Raw genomic sequence first — 27,555 nt, forward strand, 5'->3', positions numbered from 1 at the left:
TGAATCACTAGAAACACTCACAATTATTAATTTAAAATTTGCTTTCTGTGAATTTCTGTAATACTCCCTTAAAGCCCGCTGTTTCCACAAGCATGTATGCAGTTATGGGGGACAGTGTTGCCTAGTGTATAGAGCCCTGCGCCAGGACTCAGGTTCTATTTCTGGTTCTACTGCAGGCCAACTGGGTGATTTTGGGCAAGTCACTTCCTTCTCTGTGCCTCAGGTTCCTCATCTGTACTGATGAAAAGTGCCATACAAGAGCTTGGTGATGTTATAAACTCATGCACTAGAATAGTCACAAAGAGTGAACAAAAATGTGAATATACATTCATATTAATGCAGCCTTCACCCAGCTCTCCAGTGCAAGCTTCCTCACTGCAGCTCTCCCTCTTAACAGCTGCACATTTCATCCATACAGGCTTTATGTGAACAGAGTGAATTGACTCTAGGTTAATTAAGAGTCCTTGAGAATTTCTAGTGACTAACAGTGTGATATGCCCTTTGAAGTATACTTCCTCTTTCAGGATACTAGGTCTGGAAGCAAATCAGTTTGTGCAATAGGGTCCTGAAAGGACAGAATATTGTTGACACTTCCTGTCTCTTGCAAAGATAGACAGTTTTTCTTTCCTATCTTGCTTGTCATTGGTTCTGTTGAGCTGAGATGTTGCTGGTTCATGAACTGTGGATGGATTCTAAATAGCAACAACACTAAACAGCAATAGCACTAATCCCCTCATCGGGGAGGAGTACAAAAATCGATTTTAAGAGCCCTTTAAGTTGACAAAAATTGGCTTCATCGTGTGGATGGGTGCAGGATTAAATCGCTCTAATGCTGCTAAATTCGACCTAAACTCATAGTGTAGACCAGGGCTTAGATTTCTATGCAGTGTTAGGTAACATACCCCTATTTATTCTTACTGAGCAATCTCTTACTGAAAGCAATGGGCAAAAATGCCTTCTTCATTGCAATGGATGCTATGGATTACGTAGAATAAAAGTAAACACTTACATTGTGCATTTCATCCACAGACACCAAAGCACTTTTATAAAGGTAGGTATTTCAAATACCTTACCCCAGTTTTTACATAAAAGGAGACCAAGATAGAAGGGTTAAGTCACAATTTACACACGGTATGTTTACATTGCAATAAAAGACCTGTGGCAGAGCTGCAGCTGGCCTAGGTCAGCTGGCTCGGGCTGTGGTACTATAAAATTGAAGCACAGACATTCTGGCTTGGGCTGCAGCCTGGGCTCTGAGACGCTGTGTAGGGGGTGGGTCCAGCCCAAGCCCAAACATCTACACTGCTATTTTTAGCCCCGCAGCCTGAGTCAGCAAACCTGAGTCAGTTTTCCACAGGCTCTGAGACTAAGGACTGGTCTACACTACCACTTAAGTGGATGTAACTTATGTTGTTCAGGGGTGTAAAAAACACCACCATGAGCAACGTAAGTTACATCGACCTAAACGCTGTCCACACTGGTGCTATGTTGGTGGGAGATGCTCTCCTGTAATCATAATGCATCTTCACCAGACACGCTACAGCTGCACAGCTGCACCGATGTAGCTCCGTAGTGTAGACTTGCCCTCAGTGCCACCGGTATGTTTTATTGCAGTATAGACATACCCACAGTGTCAGAATTGTCAGTAGAACCCCGGTCGTGTGGCTGCCAATTCCATAGCCTATTCACTAGGCCAACACTGTCACTGAACAATGACTACACGTGGTAACTGCACTATTGAAAATGGCCCATAGAATGACATTTGACTCACATAAGACGCACTCCAAAGAATCATTCTACATAATATCAGGCAATAACACTCTGCTGTGTTCTTATTAAAGCAAAATCTTACTGAAGTGAGTGATGCATAGATCTCATCTTTTTGCAAAGACTTTGCCAAACATTTTAAATATGTAGCAATGTAAATACTGCCTATACACTTTATTACGCAATAAAAAAGTGTTTTAATGCAGCAATGAAAACTCAAATATGCTTTAAGTAATTTTAAAAACTGTTCTAAAGCTGATAGCTAGTAAGTTTTAGACTAATGTGATTTGAAAAAGCCTGGACATCACACCATGTAAAATAAAAGTAAAATATTCTGCATATCAACACTTACTAAATAAATCTCAAGATTTTTATGATGCTAATGAATGAGTGTGAGCACATTGTGATGGCTCACTAATTCTCATTTAAGATGCAAAAATGGAACCTAGCACATCTCTTACTGTGTGAGCCTGTTTGTGCAGTGCCTTGCATAATAGGGCCCTGACTGTGGCATGTGGCATTACTGTCAATCAAATAAATATTTATAATAATAGTCAACCAGGACAGAAGCCAACTCCCAGTAAGGAATTAAAAGCATCATCATGTATTCTGTTGTCAAGGCACCCCAGAAGTAAAAACAAAACATATCACTGCCATTCTGTAATAAGTTTAGTTGCTCTTGTAATTACATGTAGACACTCTGTAAATATGAACCCTCGTTGCACACTTCTGAGACAGGCAATTAAGTATTATTACCCACATTATAAAGATGGGGAATCTGAGGCAAAAAGGTTAATCCATTGTCCCAGATTTGGTTGGCATGCTTCCCTCACACATCCCCTGCACAGCTGTGAGGCGAATCCAAGGTTCTAAGTCCCTGGAATCCCTAGGTGGTTTAAGACCCCCTGGGTCTCAGCAGCCTACAGCAATGTTTCCTACCTTGGTCCTCCTTGAAAGTTTCCTGGTAAAACTGACTCTCAGTCTGCTCTCTCTCCTTGGAAATGGAGCTCCTCAGCCACCATAGGCCCCCAGGACCAGCACTGACCCCCAAGATATCCCAGTTGCTTAAAACATACCCTGGCACAGAATCTTATTGAAAGATGCAAGCCCTCTGGCTCACGGTTTGACTCTCTCTGGAGGCTTGTGTAATTGTGAAGCAGATACCACACTCTCACACTTTGCCCAGAGTGTAACCCAATTGCCCTTTTACTTTTCATACAAAGCACAAGACAGTACAGATCATACAGAACACAACAAATATCCAAAATGAAATAGCTCACCTTTCTCTGGGAGACCATCTGGGCTCCGGAAGGCCCCTACATGTTGGGTTGTTCTCACTCCTCTTGAGCTAAAGACAAAATGTATAGAGACTCCCAAATGATCAGCTCTTCCTTTCTGATAACATTTCAGTCTCCTCTGTCGGTTGACCTCATTGCCAGCTTTGCCAGGGGACTAGAAATCAGGGTTGTCAAGAGCACTTCTTTCCCACTACATCAGTTTTCCTGCTTGGGAGCCAGTCTCTTGCCTAGAGAAATTAAATTTCAGTGGTTGAGCCCTTAAGTTAAACAACCCTCTATTGTTACGCAATAACAATACCCCTTTCCTTCCAACAGACTTAAAAGGACAACACAGAAGGCAACCAGCCTCACATTCAAAATGGAGCTTGCAGTCTGACATGGATACACGTAGAGAGTCATTCACGATATGGCAGTTTTCATAGGGACACTTCATAATATTAACCAGAATGCATACATTTGTATAGATAAATTCCCAAGTTGTCGCACACGAGTTGCCCGAGGACTGAGAATCAGGGTAAGAGCTAAGATTAGAACTCAGAGGTTCTTGACTCCCAGTCATTTGGGCTTAGGCCACTAGATTCAGGTGTACCACAGACAAGTCCTCACTCATGTGACAACCAGCACACCAGGGATTGAAGACAGGACCTCTAGAACTAAAATCATGAGTGTCTACAGCTTGAGCTAAAGAACCAGGCTCTCAAGGTGGGGGCTGTGACAGAGTCACAATTTTGGTGGCTCAGGCCCAGAGGGGGGACATGTAACATGCTGCGCCCTGCGCCCTATACATCCTCCAGCTCTGATCCAAGGGTTGTTTGTAACCAGCTAAATTCTCCATTGGTTGCAGAGGTGTAGATGCTCAGGGATTGGAGAGGCCTCTAGAATCCTTTAACGAATGAAGGGCTTAGGACCTTTGAATGGAAGTTCAGAACACAGTGCAGGATCTTCTCTGGGGAGTCCAGAGGACAAATCACAGCTTAGAACTATGGTGTTTGCCACAGAATGAGAGGCTGTGTTGGCCACGTCCAAATCGTCTTGCAAAAAGGCTTTGGCAATCATATGACCGACCATTAGTGATGAAAGCCTGAAATTGGTCCTGCTGGTCTTGTGGAAAATCAGTAAAATGAAAGAATGTGCTGCAATTTGTGTAGTCATACTTTGCCATTAGAGTATGGTAGTTAGCTACCCTAACTTGTAATCCTGAAGTAATCCACATAGGATGGGATAGGGGGCATAACTGCCTTGACTGGTGAGGAAGAGGACTTAGATAGCACTGCCTCTTCCTCTATTCTTGTTCTTCTAGAAGATCCATGTGAGGAAGGAAGTTGTGTGTGTGTATGTGTGTGAGAGAGAAATTATCACAAACAACTATGTTACTTGTAACTTACTCTTGCTAAATACTTGTTATACTTCCTTACCCCTCCCTCCTTTATAAGCCAAATTCAGCACATTTTTAATGTCAGCCCATAGTAATATTGTCACGCTGTCTGGAGGGGCTCATGACGGAGTGTCTACCTCAGCCAGACTGTCAGAAAACAGGGTTTGTAAAGGGGTGTAGTGACATTTTGCCCCCTAACAGACCTTATAAAAAAAGGGGTAACCGGATCAGGTGGTAGGGACAGAGGCCTGTGAGAAAGGCTTCCAGAACCTAAAAGAAACTTTGTCTAAAGAGCCTGTTTTGGTCAGCCCTGGTTTCAGCAAACTATTTGTGCTGTGTATTAACGCTTCGAACATTGGGTTAGGCACAGTACTGATGCAAGATGGAATGAGGAGTAAGACACATCCTATAGATCACCTTAAGCCAAAAAACCTGACCCGCACTGAAGAAAAGTGTGCTGTAATCGAGAAAGAGTGCTATACCATTGTCTGGGCTGTTAAGCAACTTAAACCTTATTTGTGTAATATTTTTTTTATTATTGTTTTAAGTGAGCATGCCCCTTTGACATGGGCTTCACTGAGCAAAGGGAACCAATTCTAGTTTACTTCGCTGGAACTTAGCTTACAGGAATTTGACATGGAAATAATTCAAATCAAGGGAAAGGAGCATGTAGTGGCTGGTGCCTTATCAAGAATGGGGGAAAACCATGAGGTGTACTCAGTAGCATCAGTAACATCCCTTCATATACCAGTTTTGCATTGGAGTGTGATGCTGGCAGACCAGATGCCAGCGCATACCAAAGCCCCAGGCCAATTCACTTGTGTATTAGTATAGATCAGAATGATTATTAAATGTATAAGAGAACATTCAAACACCAAATTTAATGAAAACATATGGGATGTTACTTGCATTGTTTTCACTTATCCGTATCCCATTATAACATAGTAGCAAACATTTACATTGTGTATAGCCCTGTAACTAAATAACCATCAAAAGGAGAAAGAAGCTCTGTAGAATGCAAATGAAGAACTCTAATTCTAAGAAAGGAGTTAATTTCAAAGCAAGGGGTCATTTTGTGTGGTGATCAGAGGTCAAAGACTGTGATGAATGAAGGGGGGTGAGGTAGCTCTCTTTTATGGACACCCAGCCAGCCAGTAGCTATAAAATCCCTTATAGTAGCTTATAGTACTTATGCTATGCATAGGTAAAAGGAAGTGAGTGGGCACCTGGCCAAAAGAGCCAATGGGAAGGCTAGAACTTTTTAAAATTGAAAAAAAGACTCCCCTTTTGTCTGTCTGTTGTTGTTCTCCTGGGGAGAGGCAGACAGGGCTACAACTATGCTGTAAGAAGCTTGGGACAGGTATGAAAAATCATTAGTATCATACCTAGAAACTACTCATTTAAAACCCCAGATATGTAAGTAGATCAGGAAATGTCTAGGAAGATGCGATTAGGTTTTATCCCTTTTATTTCATTATGGCTTTTGGATTCCTCTGTGCTAACCCCAGGTACTTTTGTTTTGCTTGTAACCTTTAAGCTGGACCTAAAGAAAACTATTCTTGGTGCTTAATTCTTGTAGTTGTTTTTTTTTAATCTAGCAATAGCCTGAGTTCCCAGATGTATTTTATTATTATTATTATTATTAATAAAATTTACCTTTTTTCAGAACAGAATTGGATTTTTGTGTCTTAAAAGGTTTGTGCACATGTTGTTTAACTGGCTGGTGGCAACAGCTGATTTCCTTGTTTTTTCCCCTTTCTAGCTCTTCCCTGGGGGGGGGTGTGAAAGAGCTTGTGGGTACCCCACAGGAAGGAATTCCCAAGTGTGCCTTCCTGGGCTCTTAAAGGGATTCTGAACTTGGGTGGTGGCAGCATCTACCAATCCAAGGTCAGAGAAAAGCTGTAACCTCAGGAGTTTAATACAAGCCTGGAGTGGCCAGTATTAATTTTTAGAATCCTTGTGGGCCCCCACCTTCTGCACTCAAAGTACCAGAGTGGGCAATTAGCCTGGCCAAAGACTCAAAATTTATTCCTCACTGTCTGGCATCAAAGGAAAAGCCCACGCGGGTACTGACCCTGTCAGCTTGTTTTCCATGAGAAGAAGCTATAAGTATGGATTCTGGGAAAGATCCTTTATCTCTGGCCTGTTTGGACTCTTACAGGGAAGGGTATTAGATGCATAGCAGAGTTCCCCAGAGAATCTGGGAACCCTGAAAATACTTTTAGGAAACTGGCAGTTTATTACATCACTGCCACCATTTGGAATTACAAACTGTGACTCACCTGTATGCGGGGCTTTGGAGTGGAGCTTGGAGCTGGAGTGTGGACCAGTACGTTTTATGCCCAGAGCTGGAGCGGAGCAATTCAAAAATCTGATTGTTCCAAATCCCTGCCTGTACATATATTGTACCTGCTTTAACCTCCCAATAACTCTCACTTCCTTTTCTTAGCTAATAAACCTTTAGTTAGTTTACCATAGAATTGGCTGCCAGCATTGTCTTTGGTGTAAGATCTGGAGTACCAATTGCTCTGAGGTAAGTGGCTGGTCCTTTGGGACTGGGAGCAACCTGGTGTGGTGCGATTTTGTGGTTTAAGTGACTTTTTAATCACAAAAATCCAGTTTGTCTAGGTGGCAAGATAGACTGGAGAGTCTAAGGAGACTGTATGTGGCTCTGTGGTACAACTGGTATAGTGATCCAAGAGTTCACATTTGTCACTAGCTTGATGAAATCTAATTACAGAACACACCGCCAACGTGGGGTATCTGCCCTGTTTTCTGACAACCATGAGGGCCTACTTCAGGGCAGACTGAGAGCCACTCCAGACAGTTTGACAAATGCAATACAGTTTTTTCACATCAGGTTTATGCTACAGTTACTCTTCTGCTGAGCCATTTATTAGTGAATGGGCTTGTTGACCCCAATTTCAAATGGTTTTAAAAAAATAGTTATGAAGAGGATTTGGACTGTCCATTACAGACCCCACTAGCCTCTCTTTGTTGGTTTGGGACTATATCGGTCTTTTAAATGGCTCCCTGGCTGTCCAATATATTTGCTGAAGAAATTGGCCAGGAAAGATCATCTTCCATGGGAAAGGTTATGAGTAAAGCTGCTCAAAAAATTAAAAATATTTCAAAATGAAATTGTTTTGTTTCACAGGGTTCTAAATGGGCCCATTTTCCTATTCCCCCTCCCTCACAAAAAATAATGATTTATTAAATTGAAACAATAACCAAAATCTTTCATTTACTGATTTTTTTTATTAGTAACCAGAAAATTTCAATGATCTTAACTATTTTCATTTTAAAAAGTTGAGAAAAAATAAGTTTCAGTACTGTCAGAAATTATTTGAAATAATGTTTATTTGTCAAAAGAGGCCATTTTTCACTGGAAAGATATTTCATTTGAAAATGCCAACCAGTTTTACTGACAAGATTTCTGACTTACCTTGGTCATTCCACATTCAGATTTAGATCGCCCTTCCACATACCCAGAGTGATCCACTCTGTGTCAGACAATGGGCTATTGAGGAATAGGACAGAAAGGGATGGGAAAAATAAGTCATCATTTACTCCTAAGAAGTCACAATAGCATCCATAACAGCAAAACCCAGAAGGGCTTGGAGCCACAAAGGCTGTTTATTTTAATATGTAGAGCTTGTGGAGTAAGAACACCATTAGCATTTCCTACATTCACGTTCTTGCCAAATAACCTTGAACCACACTTGATTATTACAATAATTAAACAAAAGTAATTCACGATGACTGCTTTGCAAGACAGAGAAAATATGGCTTTCCAATATATTTCATTTGCATAACATACATCATTGAGCACTTTATTATTGTACTTACATTTAACTTATCACACAGTGTGAAAGTACTTAGAGGGTGCTCATCCATCCTTCGATCTTAAAGGGCACTACCTTAAAACCTCTCTAATGTTCTGGAACATAACACTAGCACAGCTTGCATTCTCACTCACTTTACACAAAGTTAATATTCTCCCTTGCTTTAGTTAGTTAGTTTAGAAGTAATTGGTATTGGGCTTTTTTTTCGAATCAGGAATGAGCATTGAGGAATACAGAAAGAGAAATCAAATTTAAAACATACAGTATCCCAAAACCATGTCAGTAATTGGCAGAACCAAGAACAGAACCCAGAAGTACAGACTCCCACTCCTCCAATTTAATCACTAGCTAGCCCTCCTCTTGTTAGTTAAGTAAGGTTGATTCAGAAGAAATATGAACTTTCCTAAACCTTAGTTCAAAGCAAGCTCTGAATGACCTGGAGGATCATAAAACTAATTTCTTACACAGACACACACCTACTCCTTTTCACTTTCATGTGCCTCAGCACTTCCTGGCTTTAATGTATGCTATGAAAATGAAGCCTGTTCTCACAATATCTGCAGTGGATGAAACATTATTCTTCTAAGATAGCCCCCAGCACAAAATCTGTTACTCTGGGAGTGTGCTGGGCCCTAGACTTGCCTTTGATTCAGAAATGTAAAAGCGAGGGAGGGGCACCTATCTCATGAGAAAACTGATTCCTGGGAGATGCCTGGCCCAGTTTTGCAGATGTAAAAGGTTGGAATAGTTCAGATCAGCTTTGAATACATAGCCAAACTTTGGAGTGCTTCTCTGAACCAAATATCCAGTGGCACTGTAACACAATTGCTTCCTCCCTTAACATTATTTTGCTTTCAGGTTAAATGAACTACATTCTGGAATGATCTCAGCTGAAGACAAAGGAACAAACTAAATGGTTAATGGTCACTATTAATTAAATAAAGTTCTCTGAAAACCAGGGCCGGCTCCAGGCACCAGCTGACCAAGCACGTGCTTCGGGCGGCACCTTAGGGCAGGGGGCGCTTGGGTTTTGTTGTTTTTTTTGGTTCCTCAGGGCAGCACTGGAGGGTTTTTTTTTTGTTTCTGCTTCCCGCTGCTCGGGGGGGTGGGGCTTCGGGTAGGGCGGTGCAGGGCGCTCAGGGGGGGTGGGGCTTCGGGGGACGAGGGCTTCGCACGGCGCCTGGGGGCCGGGGCGGCACGCGTCCCTCGGAGGGGGAGGGGGCTTGGTGTGGTGCCCTGGGGGGCAGGGGCGGGGGCTTGGCTTGGTGCTTGGAGTGGGGCGGGGATTAAAGCAGCACGGCACTCGCGGGGGAGTGTGGGGGCTTGACACGGCACTCGGAGGGGAGGGCGGGGGCTTGGCGCAGCGCAGCACTCTCAGGGGGCGGGCCTTCGGCGGTGTGGCGCTCGCGGTGGGGGCAGCGCTCTTCTTTTTCCCTTGGTGTGGCAAAAGAGTGCGAGCCGAAGCTGCCCTTGAGGCGGAACCCGCCCAGTGTGAACACCCCGGACTGCCGGGTCTCCCCGGGGCCCCCGCGGGGCAGCCTGGGGCAGCGGGTGCTGAGGGGTCCATGCTGGGGCGGGCGACGAGTGACACCGGGGAATGGGCGGGAGCCGGGAGCCCCCCCCCGGCTCGGCGAGGGAGCGGAGCTGGCTTCAGCGCCTGTCAGACCCACCGCCAGCTGCCGCCTGCCCGGACCCGCCCCACGCAGGATCTGTCACCCAATCCCACGCTGCGACAGAATAAAATTTGCATATTGCGGCCCCGCCCTCCCGCCCGCAGAGCTCGGAGCGAGTCGCCATTTGGTTTTGCTGCCACGTCCGCCAGGTTCGGCGTTTCCTGCTCTGCCTCCCCGGTGAGTGTCTGACTGTTACCCTGGGCTGGGGCAGGGTGCGGAGTCTGAGGGCAGAGCCCAAGGCGGGGGGCATTATTGGAGGCAGGCAGAGCCCCAGCCCCAGAGACAACCAGTGTGTGCCAAGTGTCACCTTCTGCCCCAGGCAGGAGGATACGTGGCTCTGTTACAGCCTCAGGGAGATTTATAACTCAGATTGTAGCAACTCATGGTGATAGCTAGGCCCGTAGTACAGCCCATGGCACAGAGAACGGCACAGAAAAGCCCATAGCACAGCAAACGGCACAGCACACTGTTCATCGCACATCCCGTAGCACAGTGAACGGCATGCAATGCAGTTTCTAGCACAGCCCCTAGCACAGCAAATGACAACGAACGTCGCTCCTCAAATGGCACATAGCACAGCAAACGGAACGGCACGTCGTTCCTCGCAGGCCTGTGGCACAGCAAACGGCACAGCACGCTGTTCAACGAACATCCCGTAGCACATTGAATGGCATGCAATGCCATTTCTAACACAGCAAATGACAACGAACGTCGCTCCTCAAATGGCACATAGCACAGCAAACGGAACGGCACGTCGTACCTCGCAGGCCTGTGACACAGCAAACGGCACAGCACGCTGTTCAACGCACATCCCGTAGCACACTGAACGGCATGTAATGCCGTTTCCAGCACAGCCCCTAGCATAGCAAACGACAACGAATGTCGCTCCTCAAATGGCACATAGCACAGCAAACAGAACGGCACATCGTTCCTCGCACGGCCCGTAGCACAGCAAATGGCACAGCACACTGTTCATAGCACATCCCGTAGCACATTGAACGGCATGCAATCCCGTTATTAGCACAACAAACGACAACGAACGTCACTCCTCAAATGGCACATAGCACAGCAAATGGAAGGGCACGTCATTCCTCGCACGGCGCGTAGCACAGCAAACAGAACAGCACACTGTTCATCGCACATCCCGTAGCACATTGAACGGCATGCAATGCCATTTTTAGCACAGCAAACGAAAACAAATGTTGCTCCTCAAATGGCACATAGCACAGCAAACGGAACGGCACATCGTTCCTCGCACGGCCCGTAGCACAGCAAACGGCACAGCACACGGTTCAACGCACACCCCGTAGCACATTGAACGGCATGCAATGCCGTTTCCAGCACAGCCCGTAGCACAGCAAACGACAACAAACGTCGCTCCTTAAATGGCACATAGCACAGCAAACGGAAAGGCACGTCATTCGTCGCATGGCACGTAGCACAGGGAATGGCGCAGCACGCTGTTTATCGCACATCCCGTAGCACATTGAACGGCATGCAATGCAATTTCCAGCACAGTCCCTAACACACCAAATGACAATGAATGGCGCTCCTCAAATGGCACATAGCACAGCAAACGGAACGGCACGTCGTTCCTCGTACGGCCCGTAGCACAGGGATAGGCACAACACGCTGTTTATCGCACATCCCGTAGCACATTGAACGGCATTCAATGCAATTTCCAGCACAGCCCCTAGCACAGCAAACGACAACGAACGTCGCTCCTCAAATGGCACATAGGACAGCAAACGGAACAGCACGTCGTTTCTCGGAGGGCCTGTAGCACACCAAATCGCACATCCCGTAGCACATTGAACGGCATGTAATGCTGTATCTAGCACAGCCCCTAGCACAGCAAACGACAACGAACGTGGCTCCTTAAATGTCACATAGCACAGCAAATGGAACGGCGCGTCGTTCCTCGCATGGCATGTAGCACAGCAAATGGCACAGCACGCTGTTCATCGCACATCCCGTAGCACATTGAACGGCATGCAATGCCGTTTCCAGCATAGCCCGTAACACAGCAAACAACAATGAATGTCGCTCCTCAAATGGCACATAGCACAGCAAATGGAACGGCACGTCATTCGTCGCACGGCATGTAGCACAGGGAACGGCGCAGCACGCTGTTCATCGCACATCCCGTAGCATATTGAATGGCATGCAATGCCATTTCTAGCACAGCAAACGACAACGAATGTCGTTCCTCAAATGCCATATAGCACAGCAAATGGAATGGCACGTCGTTCGTCGCACGGCATGTAGCACAGGGAACGGCGCAGCATGCTGTTCATCGCACATCCCGTAGCATATTGAATGGCATGCAATGCCATTTCTAGCACAGCAAACGACAACGAACGTCGCTCCTTAAATGGCACATAGCACAGCAAACGGAACGGCACATCGTTCCTCGCATGGCCCGTAGCACAGCAAACGGCACAGCACGCTGTTCATCGCACATCCCGTAGCACATTGAACGGCATGCAATCCCGTTTCCAGCACAGCCCGTAGCACAGCAAACGACAACGAACGTCGCTCCTCAAATGGCACATAGCACAGCAAACGGAACAGCACATCGTTCCTCACACGGCCTGTAGCACAGCAAATCACACATCCCGTAGCACATTGAACGACATGCAGTGCCGTTTCCAGCACAGCCCCTAGCACAGCAAACGACAACGAACGTCGCTCCTCAAATGGCACATAGCACAGCAAACGGAACAGCACGTCGTTTCTCGGACGGCCTGTAGCACACCAAATTGCACATCCCGTAGCACATTGAACGGCATGCAATGCCATTTCTAGCAGAGCAAACAACAACGAACGTTGCTCCTCAAATGGCACATAGCACAGCAAACGGAACGACACGTCGTTCCTCACACGGCCCGTAGCACAGCAAACGGCACAGCACGCTTTTCATTGCACATCCCGTAGCACATTCAATGCCGTTTCTAGCACAGCAAACGACAACGAACGTCGCTCCTCAAATGCCAGATAGCACTGCAAATGGCACAGCACGCTGTTCATCGCGCATCCTGTAGCTCATTGAACAGCATGCAATGCCGTTTCCAGCACAGACCCTAGCACAGCAAACGACAACGAACGTCGCTTCTCAAATGGCACATAGCACAGCAAACGGAACTGCACGTCATTCCTCGCACATCCCATGATATAACGAAAGGCACCGCACATCGCTTCTCACGCAGCCTGTTGCACCGCAAACGCATCGCACAGCCCGTAGCACAGCGAATGGCACCGCACATCATTCATTGCACAGCCCGTAGCGCAACAAACGGCGCCGCACGCTGTTCATCGCACGGCCTGTAGCACAACGAACGGCACCACACACCGTTGATCACATAGCCCGTAGCACAACGAACAGTGCTGCACACCGCTCGTCACACGGCCCGTAGCGCAGCGAACGGCGCTGCCCGGACGATTGCTTATCGCTCATGTCACATCGCTCATATCACAGCTTGGCAGCTCTGTGAGCGAGGTGGCAGCGGCCGGTGAGTCAGAGCGCGACTCCCGAGCAGGTGTGGGCAAGATCCCGCAGAACCCGTTCTCTGGTTGGCTTGGCCCAGGGGTTGGGTGGAGCCCAGCAATGGATAAATACAGGCTGCACCGTTCCCTGTTCTTAATGAATGGGGCTGATTTTATTGTGGGAGCGACTTCTAGTCGATTGCGCTCGGCTCGTTGACCTAAGTGAGCCAGGGAACGGGCAGCTGCGAGAACAGAGCAGTGGACTTCAGCCGAAGCCGGGCTCCTGGCAGGGCTCGCTTTTAACCCGCTTCGAGGGCCCCGATCCTGGGCAAGCTGGGTTCTGTTGGTCTGGGCTCTGGCTGCTTCGGGGACTCCGGCGGCAGATGGAGCCATCAGCTTCTCCCCCTGCCCAGGCAACGCAGCCTGCGAGGCATCCTCATGGCAGTGGAGCCAGGCGCAGTGTCATTGTTTGGAGATTTTCGCCTCCCTGCTGCTGCCTGTGTGAGCAACGCAATCCTCTGTGCGCTCTGCCCTCTCCCCTTCCTGTGCTCTGCGTTTGGATTGCACCTGCGGTGCTAATGGGAGATGCTGTTGGGTGTCAATGTGGGGCAGTAGGCAGTCAAGGGGACAGTACCCCGGCAAAGCCCCAGCTCTGGGAGGACCCTGACAGCAGCGCTGTGGAGGAGATGGAGGTGGAGGAGATGGGGGAACAGGAGGAGGAGAAGATGGAGGTGGAGGAGATGGGGAAACAGGAGTTGGAGAAGATTCACTCATGGGGGATTTCTGACCCGACAGATCCCACGGGACCTCCTCGACTTGATCCCAAGAGGGCTGGAAGAATCCGCCAGCTGGTCTACCGTTCCAAAACAGATGCCGTCAGTCAATATGTAGTGAGCAAACCTGTGAGAAAGAAAGGCAAGAAACTCTGGACCAAGGTTCCTAAGATCCAACCATTGCTAATTCACCGAGTGCTGCCAGAGAGAATCATATTTATGCTCTCAAGAAGCAACACACTCAGAAGGACGAAGAGAAAGCAGCAGAATATGCAAACATCTTCCCCAAGCGACTGAAGAAGACCAACAAAAACCACTAGGAGCAGAGAGCCAAGATACATTGACTGTCCTCATTGGGAGCCTCCGTATCTACACCGGAGTCAAGGAAAAATTAGAAATAATCAATAAAAATATCAACACTTCATGCTGTGTAACTGGTTTTCTGGTCGGGACCCCCTTGGGACTGTCACTTGGTGTGCTGACATCCCACTGAGCCTAAACCTTCTGGCAACGAGGGCACCCCTTAAGTCTGTCCTGCTGAGCTAAACTGTCCTGGCGTCCCGAAGAACAGACCCAGGGATGGGGCCACACCTCTCTGCACAACAGACAGTGAGACCTGCTCAGCCCTGGGGAGACTCAGGTAAAAAGGGACTTGCCCCAGCACCCAGTTCGCAGCCTTCCTGGGAGCCTCCACCCCGGATACATTTGTCACAGTCCATAGCACCGCACGGCCTGTAGCAGAGTGAACGGCACCGCACGCCACTCCTCGCACTGCCCGTGGCACAGCAAATGGCACCTCAGGCCATTCATCGCATAGCCCGTAGCACAGGGGATGGCGTGTGAGGCCGTTCCTCGCACAGCTCGTGACCCACTGAATGGCACCGAACATCACTCCTCGCACAGCCCGTAGCACAGGGAATGGCATCGCACACCGTTCCTCGCACGGCCTGTAGCACACTGAACAGCACCGCATGCCGTTCATTGCACATCCCGTAGCACACTGAACAGCGTGCAGTGCCGTTTCTAGCACAGCCCGTAGCACAGCAAATGGCAACGAACATTGCTCCTCAAATGGCGCATAGCACAGCAAACGGCACTGCACGTCGTTCCTTGCACAGCCTGTGGCATAACGAAAGGCACCACACATCACTCCTCGCATAGCCCTTAGCACTGCAAATGGCATTGCACAGCCCGTAGCACAACGAACGGCACCGCACATCGCTCCGCACACGGTCCGTAGCAAAGGGAACGGCATCAAACTGTTTCTCGCACAGCCTGTAGCACAGCGAATGGCACCGCATGCTGCTCCTCGCACGGCCCGTAGCACAGTGAACGGTGCTGCACGCTGTTCATCGCACGGCCCGTAGCACAGCCAATGGCATCGCACAGCCCATAACACAGTGGAACCCCTGTTCAGATCCCCGCTTCTCATCAGGCAGAGGGGGGTGCTTGAACCTGGGTCTCCCACATTCTGGGTGAGTACCCTAACCCCTGGGATAACAGTCACATGGAAGGGAAGCAGGGCACATGCTCAGAGGCAGGAACTTAGCAGCTGGAGGACATTGACAGGGACAATATAGGCACTGAGTGAGCGTAGGCGCCTACAGGGTGAGGTGACAGCTGAGCAGGGGTTTGTGGATCACAGTTGTGCATAAATCTGGACTTTAGACACCTAAGTCCATTTGCAGCTCTGGACCTTGGTGCTCAAGTTCCCTTTATCCCTACTAGGTACATCTGGAAACACCCTGGCCGTCTCCTTCCAACAGACTTTATGAATGGTTTTGTTTAGTAACATTCTGTTACTTCCTTTGTAGGAAGGTCCCTGGGGCATATGGACGAACTCTCCCTGAGCGCTGGCTTATCAGATAAGTATCATTCGTATTCAGTCTCGTCTAAGTCAAATGAACTGAAACACTGAGCCAAGTCCTGGCTCTGTAGCCTATTGATTCTTTAGAGGATCTCTCTTCTCTCCCCCTCAGGTTCAGCTCAGAGACCAGCTCGTTCCAGCAGATGGTGTCTGGCTCGGGTGACCACTGGTGGGTCCCATCCCTGAACCAGTCAGGGATCGGGTGAGTTCCTGTCAGAATAACCCCTGGGGTCTCAGGTACTGCAGCAGGAGCAGCTGCTTTGGGGAAGGTTACAAACAAGCCAAGGTTGTAGCTCCCCTGCTCTCAGATGCTCCCTGAGTTTGTAAGTTTCCCAGAGCTGGGAGGGAGCCAACTGTGAAGTGTTTTCATTTTAGTTTGATCTTGAGTCTGTCTCTCATCAGGAGCCCTGCAGTGTGATTCTAGGCTGGAGCACTGGGGAAGTGCCAGAAGACCAGAAGAAAGTACCAGTATTTAAATGGGAGGATTGGGGCCCTACCAAATTTACTGCCGTGGAAAAAGCATCAGGGACTGTGAAATCTGGTCTCCCCCATGAAATCTGGTCTTCCGTGTGCTTTTACTGTATACTATAAAAGGTACCCTACACTGTAGCGTAAAGGTATACAGCAGTCCACAGCATGTCTCAGACTTGGGGTCCTGACCCAAAAGGGGGTCACATAGCTATTGTAGGGGGCTCACTGTATTGCCACCCTTACTTCTGTGCTGCTGCTGGGGGCGACGTGGCCTTCAGAGCTGGGCACCTGGTCAGCAGCCACTGCTCTCCGTTCGCCCAGCTCTGAAGGCAGCACAGAAGTGAGGGTAACGATGCCTTGACCCCGAGCAGGGTCCTTAAACCCCGCAGTAAAGACAGCATGACCCAGAGGTATGTCTCTCCACAGCTCGTCTCCCGGAAAGCAAAGGGAAAAGGCTGCAGTCGCAGGTGAGGCTACTGGCCCCTCGGAGGCTGTGATTACAAACTACAAGCAGGTGCAAACTTGCTCCTCGCCCCTGCACCGTCAGCCCAGTGGGAACCCCAAATGTGCCCCTTCTCTCCATGGCTTTCAGGGGGAGGCAGCATGGTGCAGTGGTTAAGGCACTGGACTGGGATACAGGGGAACTGGGGTCTAGTCCTGGCTCTACCGCTGCCCTTCTAGGTGACCGTGGGCAACTCACTGCCCAGCTCTGTGCTTCAGTTTCCCCTCCCACTCTTTGCCTGTCTTGTTTGTTTAGATTGATCTCAGCTGGGGCAGGGACTGTCTTTCCCTGTGTCTGTGCAGCGCCCAGCGCAACAGGGCCCTGATCTCAGCTGGGGCCTCTGGGTGCTACCACTATGTTGTAGGCAATGATACCTGTAGCTTAAATCTCCCAACGCTTCCTGTTACAATACCCTGTTTTCAGTGCTTATAATTTTCCCAGATTTTAACCATTCAGTATGAAATTTCCCTTGCCAGATACCTGCCTGAGGATGTTTTTTGTAAGTTTCACTTAAAGAGGTGAGCCTTTTACAAGAAGGACATTAGGCAAAACATCCTTCTTTGCCCAGGTTAAAAAATAAAGCTTCTTCCAAGGTTTTTGATGAAAAGCTCTGGCATCTCTGTGCTTTCTTGATATTTGGCCAGGGGTTGCCCTGATGGCAGGCATGTGTCCATATCCATCCCCATGGAAATCGGCCCAAATTTAACCAAATTATAAGCCTCTGAAAACATCAGTTCACACATATTCAGTGAAGACAGCTGCTGAACTCAACTCTCCAAAGATTTCATCTGTGCTAGGCATGCGCCATCCCCTCACAGCTCCTGCACGGGACCATGCACCATCCTTGCACAGCAACTGAGCCTCCTTCAGCTCAGGGCTTCCCCTGTCCTGGCTGCTCCCGGCAGCAGGTGCTTCAGGCAGCCTTAGTTCTGCTCCTTCCTAACTTTTGGGCGCTCGACTTGCAGCCTCCATGTTGCTTTGGCACAGTTCTTTGGATGCAGTAAATGATCTGGGGAGAGGCTCAGGCCGTGGCTCTCAGACTGAATTAACGGACTGGCTGAAAGCCCAACAGGCAGATGGGCTTGGTGCAGAAATTAGAGTAAAATTCTCTGGCCTGAGCTCCTCACCGAAGTCTGCTCTCCATGTCACTCACCTCCTCCCAGGTCCTACTTCCCGCCAGCCTCCTGCCCAGCAGGGACCCTGCCATGGGACCAGACACGGCAGCAAGTTCTAAGGGAGCTCGCCCAGGCTGGGAATCTTGCATTTGGGGAGGGTGCTGGGAAATCTTTAGGACAGAAGTATTTTGCTTCCCTCCCAACCTCCAGGGCACTGCATTCTGTGTGGGGAAGGGCCATGTCTGGGGGATAACACTGGGCAAGCTGGTGAAATGGGGGTCTAGCCCCATGTGTTCTGGGGCTATGAGAGATGCAGGAGGAAAGGGACACAACTGCATCAGCTCCTCAGCAGAATCTTCTCTGTTCTCGAGAGCATGTCACCCACCCCGCTGTCAGGGCCGGCTGTAGGCACCAGCGCTCCAAGCATGTGCGTGGGGTGGCACTTTCCAAGGGGCGGCATTCCACCCCCCACTTTTTTTTCCCCCCTGGGGGAGCAAAAAGCCAGGAACCGGCCCTGAACCAAGATGTTCCCCATCAGCTGAGGCTTTCAGGCTGAGCTGGAACTGACACTGCAGTTCTGGCTTCAGTCACGGCAGCCTGAGTCGCACAGGCTGGACTGCAGTTCAGGCTGCCCTGAGCATCATCCCCCGGAGCTGAGCCCGGGCTGCGGCGGCGAGAGGGGCTCAGCTCTGGGGGATGATGCTCTGGCTCTCCAGCGGCAGGGCAGCCTGAACTGCAGCCCAGCCTGGGTGTGAGGAGCCGGGGAGGGAGGGAGGGAAGTGGGGCCTGGGATGCAGGGAGGGAGGAGGGGTCCTGCTGCCGCTGCTGCTCTGTTCTGAGTCTCCCCAGGGTGCCCGAGTGGGCTGTGCAGGGCACTGCTGGGCTGGGCTGGGCTGGGCAGGGGGCGCGGATCCCGGCTCGCGCGCTGACAGAGCGAGTGGCTGGGCAGGCCAAGCTGCCAGGGAGCTGCCCCCGGACCCAGCCCGCTGCGCACCTCCCCCGCCTCAGCCCCGCGCTGCCTGCCCTGGGCAGGGAGAGGCAGAGCCCGGCTCCGAGTGGGGCTGTGGGGGATACTGCCCCGCTGGGGGACCCCCACGCCTCGGGCTCCTGGGGGTCAGTGTCCGTCCTCTCAGCTCTGCCTGCACGGGGCTGGGAAAGCAGCTGTCAGCGCCTGCCCCCTCAGCCCTTGCACCCCCCATCCCGCTCACAGCCCCTCCACTTGTACCTCCCCCCATCGCTCCTTCGCTGCACCCCTTCCCCTTGTACTCTCCCTTCCCCTGCACCTCTCCCCTTGTACCCTCCCCCAGTCCTCTCCTCCCGCACCTCCCCCTTCCCCTGCACCTCTTCTCCCACAACCCTCCTGCTACCCCCTCTCCTCCTCTGCAAGTACATCACACCCTGCTTCTCTGCCAGTGTAGAGCCCCCAAGCACCTCCACACCCACTCTGCTGCCTGAACCCTCTTTACTAGAACCCCATCCCTTTCTGGGTACGAGGATTGAGGGTTAGTCCCTATGGCTTCCATGTGCATTTGGAGCACTAAAGATGGGGTTGCGGGGGCGGGGGCGAGATTTATACTAAAGTGAAATAAAGATAGGAGAAATGGTTTGATCCCCACTGCAAGTGTAAACGGGGATTGCTGTGGTGAACGAGGAGATCACGTTTGAGGGTGGGGAGCCCAGGGCTGGGGTGGCAGGGGGTGGGGGAGGGCACTGGTGGGTGGGGGAGAGCCCAGGGCTGGGGTGGGGGGCAGCCAACTTTTTTTTTGCTTGGGGCAGCAAAAAACCTATAGCCGGCCCTGCTGAAAACATCTGCTCAATGCGCAACAGCGGTCAAAAAGGCTAACAAAGTTCAGAACCATCAGCACAGGGATAGATAAGCTAGAAAATATAATGCCATTAGATAAATCCATGGTATGCACACACCTTGAATAGTGTGCAGTTCTGAGCACTCCATCTCAAAAAAGATTATAATTGGAAAAAGTACAGAGAAGGGCAACAAAAATGTTTAGGAGTATGAAACAGCTTCCATATGAGGAGAGAGTAAAACAACTGGGAATGTACCTCTTAGAAAAGAGACAGTTAAGGGGGAATATATTGGAAGTCTACATAATCATGAATGATATGGAGAAAGTGAATAGGAAAGTGTAATTTACCCTTTCACATACCACAAGAATTAGGGGTTACCCAATTAAATAAATAGGCAGCTGGTTCAAACAAATATAGCGAAGTATTTCTTTGCACAACACACAATGAACCTATGCAACTCATTGCCAGAGGATGTTGTAAAGCCCAAGACTATAAACGGGTTCAAAAAAGAACAAGAAAAGTTCATGGAGGATAGGTACATCAATGGCTAGTAGTCAAATGCTCAGGATGCAACCCCATGCTTCGAGTGTCCCTAAACCTCTGACCATCAGAAGCTGGGATTGGACAACAGGGGATGGATTACTCAGCAATTTCTCTGTTCATTCCTGGTGAACCATCTTGCCTGACCACTGTCGGAAGACAGGATACTGGGCTTGATGGACCATTGGTCTGACCCAGCATGGCCATTCTTATGTTCCTAATTAATGTATCATCACACAGGAGAACCAAACTAGATGTTCACTGAGGGGGAAATTAATTTTTTTAAAAAAAAACACAAGTCTTCCATTTTTAGAACAATTAATCATTATATTTTAAGCTCTTCATGACAATACATCATAAGGGAACGTGGAATCCTCCATATTATTGAGAACAGTGGTGAGGATTACATAGGGAGGAAGGATATCAAAGAGCACTGTGCCAAGGGTTCATTTCAAATCCCAAACCATATACAACACAGCTAGTTTGGAAGTCCAAGTTATCAAGGCAGTTATGTTCAAACCTCTTTCAAATCCCAGAATGGAGCATAAAAACCTGAAATTATTTTTTTTAACTGTGTCAGCAGAGGCCAGATTTGCCAGAGGTGTCCACCATTTTTAAGGTTGCCTCAAATTTTTCATTGCCCAGCCTGAGACACCTGCAACCCAATTCAGAAAGATATTTAACCACATGCCTACTTTAATTGTATTACTCGTGCTTAAAGTTAGGCATGGCCTTATGTACCCTGCTGAACGAGGGCCTTAAATCTGATTTTCAAAGGTGCCAAAAGCAGGCCTTACATACCTCTAGATAGGTCAAATTTTCAGTACTGGCTTGTAACTTTGGAGGCCCCAATTTTTAGTTGCCTAAGGATATGCCTACATGGGAGATGCAGGTGTACTTGTCAGCTCAGGCAGACACTATCCACACTAGTATTGATCAAGCTAGCATGCTAAAAATTGCAGCGTAGCCAGGATTGCCCTGGTGGCAGGAAGGGCTAGCCATCCCAAGGACATACCTATTTGCTTAGGATAGGATTGTACGCAGGGCAGTTAGTTCATCTTTCCACTCCACTAATCGTGATGTCACTGCTATTTTTAGCATACTACGTAAATCAGAGCTAGTTCAGGTATGTCTGCCTGAGCTGGAACTTATACCTCCAGCTGCTCTGTAGCTGCACCATAAGCGACCTGCTGACAGTCATACAAGACCATAGGAAAGACTGGGAAATAATCTAGACCTCCTCAACTCACACTCTGGTACTTTAACCCTAAGTCTACTTAAGCTTTTATTATTATTTTAACCAAATGTGAAATGTTTTGGATCAGATATTTTATTGGTTTGAAAATAGTGAGAATTAATTCCTTGTAATGACACAGACAAGAAAAACTACATGTTATAATTAAAGAATCAATCTAGGAAGCATTTGAACTCATTGCTTCTACAGCATCAGGCTTATATTCTCCACCGCCACTCCCAACAGGCTACAAGGTCTTTATTTCTTCATCATCATGTGGGAATTTACAGGTGTTAAATTAGCCACAGTAAATTTCCTTTTGTTCCCTGAATGCCATAGAAACATATTGAGAATTACAGTAGAAACATATTGAGAATTACAGAGAAAAGTTAATTAAAAAATTGAATATAAGGACTAAAGAGTTCAAACAAAAGATTTTCCCTAGTTCATACCAAGATCTGGTTGTATTCATAATTTCACGCAAATCAGACTTTAACTTACTGTGCCTTGCTTCTTTAATAAAAATAATAAATAAATAAATAAATAAATAAATAAATGCTTTTTCTCCTTCCCCTGCAACATAGCTATAAATTTAGGCATAAACAGAGCACCCGATATAGTGAACATTTTTTGGATGTGATGTTAGAGTGATAAGGTCTGTGCAAAAGATCAAATGTAGTTCTGGTTATTGGGACTGTGAGGGAAAATGCCAGATTCTCCATCCAAATCTGGCCTATAAATAATAAACAGCGCTATTCTGAAGCAGAGAATTTCACAAGTATTCGCACACAGTTAAAAACAAATTCCTCTGTTTTCCAGAAACATTTGAGTGATTGAGTATCATTCACAAAATGCTATCAGAAAGTAAAATTTAAGCTTGTGCCTTCACATCCAAATAGCTAGTTTTGTATAAAAGGAGACTGCTTAACAAATAGAGAGAGAGAAACAGTGTTCCCAAAGGCCCTTGCCAGAGCCCGGGCACCTTAGTCAGACCCCTGTCTGACTGTACCGTTTGCAGCTAGGTCTGCACATGCAGACACAATTATCTTATATGAAAGTGATTAGATGATTTTTAAGTTCTGTGCCTACCCAGTAAATCTCACAGTAACATCATTTTTCTATAAATGATAACTAATAAATCCTGCGTGGCCCAGAAAGAAAAAAAGAATAAGTTATTGGAACGGTGCTGTAACACAAAGTCTTTCAAGTTCTTTTTCTTATCATGACAGCAAGGTTTCAGTTTTGGAAGAAATGCTTTGTTGTTGGTGGTGATGGTGGTGGTGTTTTTCTGATGCAGAATCTTCAGGGGATAATGTGTCAAACAGTAAAAGAGTTTGCCTGTTGCTTTCATCACTACAATTTAGATCCAATTCCTCAGATAGGCTTGTTCCCTGGGAACTGGGCATAGGTGTGATATATCTGAACTCCATGTCACTGATTTCTCCTACAATAGAAACCCAACATGTGAAGTTGTGACAGCTGCTACTGCTCAGAAGAGAACATATGAACAGCCATACTGGGTCAGACTAATGGTAGATCTAGCCCAGTAACCTGTCTTCCAGCAGTGACCAATGCCAGGTGCTTCACAGGGAATGAACAGAACATGTAATCATCAAGTGATTCATCCCCTGTCACCCATTCCCAGCTTCTAGCAAACAGAGGCTAGGGATATGTCAGAGCATGGTTTAAAATCCCTGCCCATCCTGGCTAATAGCTACTGATAGACCTATCCTCCATGAACTTATCAATAGGGTTGCCAATTTGTTTTCATATACTGCGGGGGGGGGGGATCTAAAATGTTTTCCTTTTTCTTTTGTGCTTAAGAGGGGAAAAACAAACAAAACCACAGCAAAAGTAAAGTCTCCAGGAGTGAACACAGTGTGTACACACAAGACACCTCTGTATCAGGCTACAGCAACAAAACAGCTGTGTTCTCAGCAGAAATTTGAAAGGTTTTATACGTGCAAGCACAGCAGTTTCAAGCAGCATACATAATAGTAGAAAATGTTCTAAAAATTCCCTAGTCCTGTTTAACTGCTACCAGTCTCTGATTGATTAAAGGCCCCCTCCTGATAAGAATAATCAATAGGGGCACGCAGCTCAAATTTTGAATGTCAAAACGAGCTGTTGACAATCAATCCACAGAGTTTTAAAAGAAATAGAAAATAATCGTGTAAACTTTGTACAAAGTAGTAAATTCAAGGAAATTGCAGGCTGCTTCTGCACATTTTTGGAGCAGAAAATAAAGCTAAACTCAGTAAATTGTTTGTTATAAATTATATGCTCCATTCTAATCATACATGACAATAATAGTGCCTGTTTTCTATATTGGTTGGCGTTCCTCCTGTAACTCTCAGCTCTTGAAGACCAGAATATAGTACAGCTTACAAACCTATCCACACCTAGGAGCAAATCCTACTCTGAGGGCACAAAGGATCTGACTGAGAAGACGTATATGCAGCCTGGAGATAACATGGGTGTACACCCCACACATCAGAGCCCAGCTCAACAAGAGCTTACCCCACACCACTTTTAAGAGCTGTACACATGAAGCCTTTTATACTGCACATCAACAAGAAGCTTTATGGGCCCTACAAAACTGTGGATTTGCATATGCTTGAGTGCCATCTAGAGGCACTTTATCTGTGAATTATTTACTATGAACAAAGATGTCTCTTTTATAGAGCATTCCTGTAAACACCAGTGTTGAAGGGGAGCAAGGTTAGCAAAAATGCAATGGGTTCATATCTGTCTAGATCCACTGACGACCTCCTTCAACAAAGCACGGGTACAGACACCACAGCAGCTTGTAGAGCCGGGGTGCGCAAACTACGGCCCACAGGCTGGATCCGGCCAGTCAGGTCTTTGGATCCAGCCCACAGGACTGCCACCCCTTGTTGCACCACGGACCCTGCACCGCTCCCAGAAGCGGCCAGTACCACGTTCCTGCGGTCCCTGGGGGAGGGCTCCATGCGCGGGCCTCGCCTGCAGGCACCACCTTCCCTCCCCCCACAGCTCCCATTGGTCAGGAATGGGGAACCGTGGCCAATGGGAGGATCGGGGGAGGTACCCACAAGTGAGGGCAGCATGTGGCGCCCTCTGCCCTCTCTCCCCCAGGGGCCGCAGGGACATGGTGCCGGCTACTTCTGGGAGTGGCACAGGGTGGGGCCAGGGCAGGCAGGGAGCCTGTCTTAGCCAGGGGCGGCTCTAGGATTTGCGCCGCCCCAAACAGGGCGGCACGCCGCAGGGGGCGCTCTGGCGGTCGCCGGTCCGGCGGCGCCGGTGGACCTCCTGCAGACGTGCCTGTGGAGGGTCCGCTGGTCCCGCGGCTCCGGTGGACCTCCCGCAGGCACGCCTGCGGATGCTCCACCGGAGCCACGGGACCGACCAGCGGACCCTCCGCAGGCACGTCTGCGGGAGGTCCACTGGAGCCACGTGCCGCCCTCCCGCGGGACGCCGCCAAGCGCGCGCTTGGCGCGCTGAGGTCTGGAGCCGGCCCTGGTCTTAGCCCCACTGCACACCGCTGCCACCCCGGAGCTGCTCTAGCTAAGCAGCATCAGGCTGGAGTCCACACCCCCAACCCCTCCTGCACCCCAACCCCCTGCCCTGAGCCCCCTCCAGCACCTCGCACCCCCTCTGCCCCCAAAGCCCCTGCCCTGAGCTCCCTGCCACACCCCAAACCCCTGCCGCACCCTGAGCCTCCTACTGCACCTTGCACCCTTCCTGCACCCCAACCTCCTGCCCTGAGCCCCCTGCCACACTCCTTCCTGCATCCCTGCCCTGAGCCCCATCCCATATTCCGCACAGTCTCCAGCACCCCAATCCCCTTCCCTGCACCCCTCCTCTGCCCCAACCCCTTGCCCTGAGCTCCTTCCCACACTCTGCACCCCCTCCCACACCCCGCACTCCTTCCCACACACCAACCCCCTGCCCCAGCCCTACATTCATGGCCCTGCATGCAATTTCCCCACCTAGATGTGGCCGTCGGGCCAAAAAGTTGCCCGCCCCTGTTGTAGAGACTGGAGCCACTGCAGCTTTACGCAGCCTGAGGGTGGATTTCTTCCCCACCACTCCCCTGCAGAACTCACTATGGAGCTGGGTTCATTGGATTGTGTTGGGGACAGCCCTTGAAAAACATGTAGTATGTTAATGGTTCAAACCAAGAGAATTACTACACTACAGTAACATCACAGGGGTGGGTGGGGGAATTACTGTACATTTTTACAAAAGAGTATTTGCCCCTGTATTTAGAAGTGTTTAATATACTGGTACATGGATGTTTGCACGTAGAGAGCACTATTCAGGGTGAAATTCATGGCACTGTGGCCTATGATCTATTTAAATCCTATTTCAGGAGCTTAAGTGGCATCTAGGCCTTGTGCTGGCCTTCTGCACAGGAGAGAATTTCACCCTCATTAAATTACAATGGACCATAGAGTATATAACGCATTTAGAAATATTCTTCAATTATCCTTGAATGCTGTCAATGCAAATGATTTATAAACACTTCTATATACTTTTATAAATATACATGCAGCAATAACTAGTTCTGAAAGTATAATCCTTGTAGTAAAGGCTATTAAGCTCAGCACTTCTATCTTCCTTTGGTTACATTAGAAATGTCGTTGACTGACTCACCCGTTAATGGATTTTGAATGGAATGTGTTTTCTGTCTCTTATTTGAGAAGATTCTATCCGACCTCAATATATTTCTCATGCCTCAGATTACCTGGAGGGTGGTTCTCTCTCATTTGTTGGTTAACTCATGATCACATGGGGAATTATGTTAATCTTACAAGGTTTGGCGTCCCCCCCCCCCAAAAAAAACCAACCAACCAAACAAAAACACATGACAGATTTGTAATATTGCATTTTAAAACTCAGTTCCACACAATATAAAATATTCCTACTCACTTTGATTGCTTAATGCTGCTTCTGTGGTAGGCTTGGTGCTTTGAAGAACACTCACTGATGGTTTCTAGGACACTGTGATTTAACACTCACCCAGGTAACCTATAACCTTACCTTTGTGCATCAAATAGGTGTAGTTAGTTCAGAAGTTCAGCAACTGCAAAGCCACTTCTAATCTCCTTCTTAACTCCTGCTGAAGGCTAGCAGCTAAGTGAAAAGGCCATGAGAGCACCCTCCTGTTCTCATTGAACTACATGATCTGAAAGGAAAATAAACTTCTGTTTCTCAGCTTGGACTCTGGTTGGAGAAGCTTGACTAGCCAAGGGCTGGTGCTCGGCTTAGAAGCAAAAAGTAGAGAATTCTCTCTAGAAAATGAGGGAGAAGAAACTAGGAATTAAGAATGGGTGCAAATTACAAAAAAGAATAGAAATATCAGAATGAGAAGAAGCAGGCAGATAGAGACCAAAGTGTAGAGTGGAAAACCAGAATATTATAACTGTCAAATCACCAAGTAAGGAAGTAAAGCCAGAAGACATTAATTCCTTGAAAGTAGCTGAATAGTTCAGGAAACATATTGGGGAATATATCAAGAGCTAGAAGATTATACAGGGTAGAGATTTGTTGGCAGAGTGTACCAGTAAAGAAAAGGCAGAAAAACTGCTTACCACTAGAATTTAGGAAAAACAAAAGTAGATTATCAACCACACAAATTTATGACGGAATCAATAGGTGGTAATATAGATATAGATATAGATGGGGCCCACTGGAAATGGCTGAGGATGAAATTTAAATTAAAAAAAAAAGGATAATTGGGACCAGGTACTATTCATTAAGTGAATACTTAGTAGGGGAGAGGGAGAGAATAAACCATCCTCAGTTGTGCAAATAACAT

At 48.1% G+C, this 27,555-nt stretch overlaps 1 long non-coding RNA gene across 2 annotated transcripts in view; it reads right to left on the reverse strand.

Moving 5' to 3' along the window:
• Positions 1 to 27,555, reverse strand: part of LOC120390747 — an 85,880-nt gene that overhangs the window by 735 nt on the left and 57,590 nt on the right. For both annotated transcript variants that reach the window (XR_005591129.1, XR_005591130.1), the window contains exons 4-6: positions 26,778 to 26,922; positions 7,886 to 7,960; positions 3,048 to 3,292 (exon numbers count right to left, since the gene is read on the reverse strand). This is a non-coding gene — a long non-coding RNA (uncharacterized LOC120390747). The remainder of the gene's footprint in view (positions 1 to 3,047; positions 3,293 to 7,885; positions 7,961 to 26,777; positions 26,923 to 27,555) is intronic.

Source organism: Mauremys reevesii, linkage group 1 (assembly GCF_016161935.1).
Source record: "Mauremys reevesii isolate NIE-2019 linkage group 1, ASM1616193v1, whole genome shotgun sequence".
Classification (NCBI taxonomy): domain Eukaryota; kingdom Metazoa; phylum Chordata; order Testudines; family Geoemydidae; genus Mauremys; species Mauremys reevesii.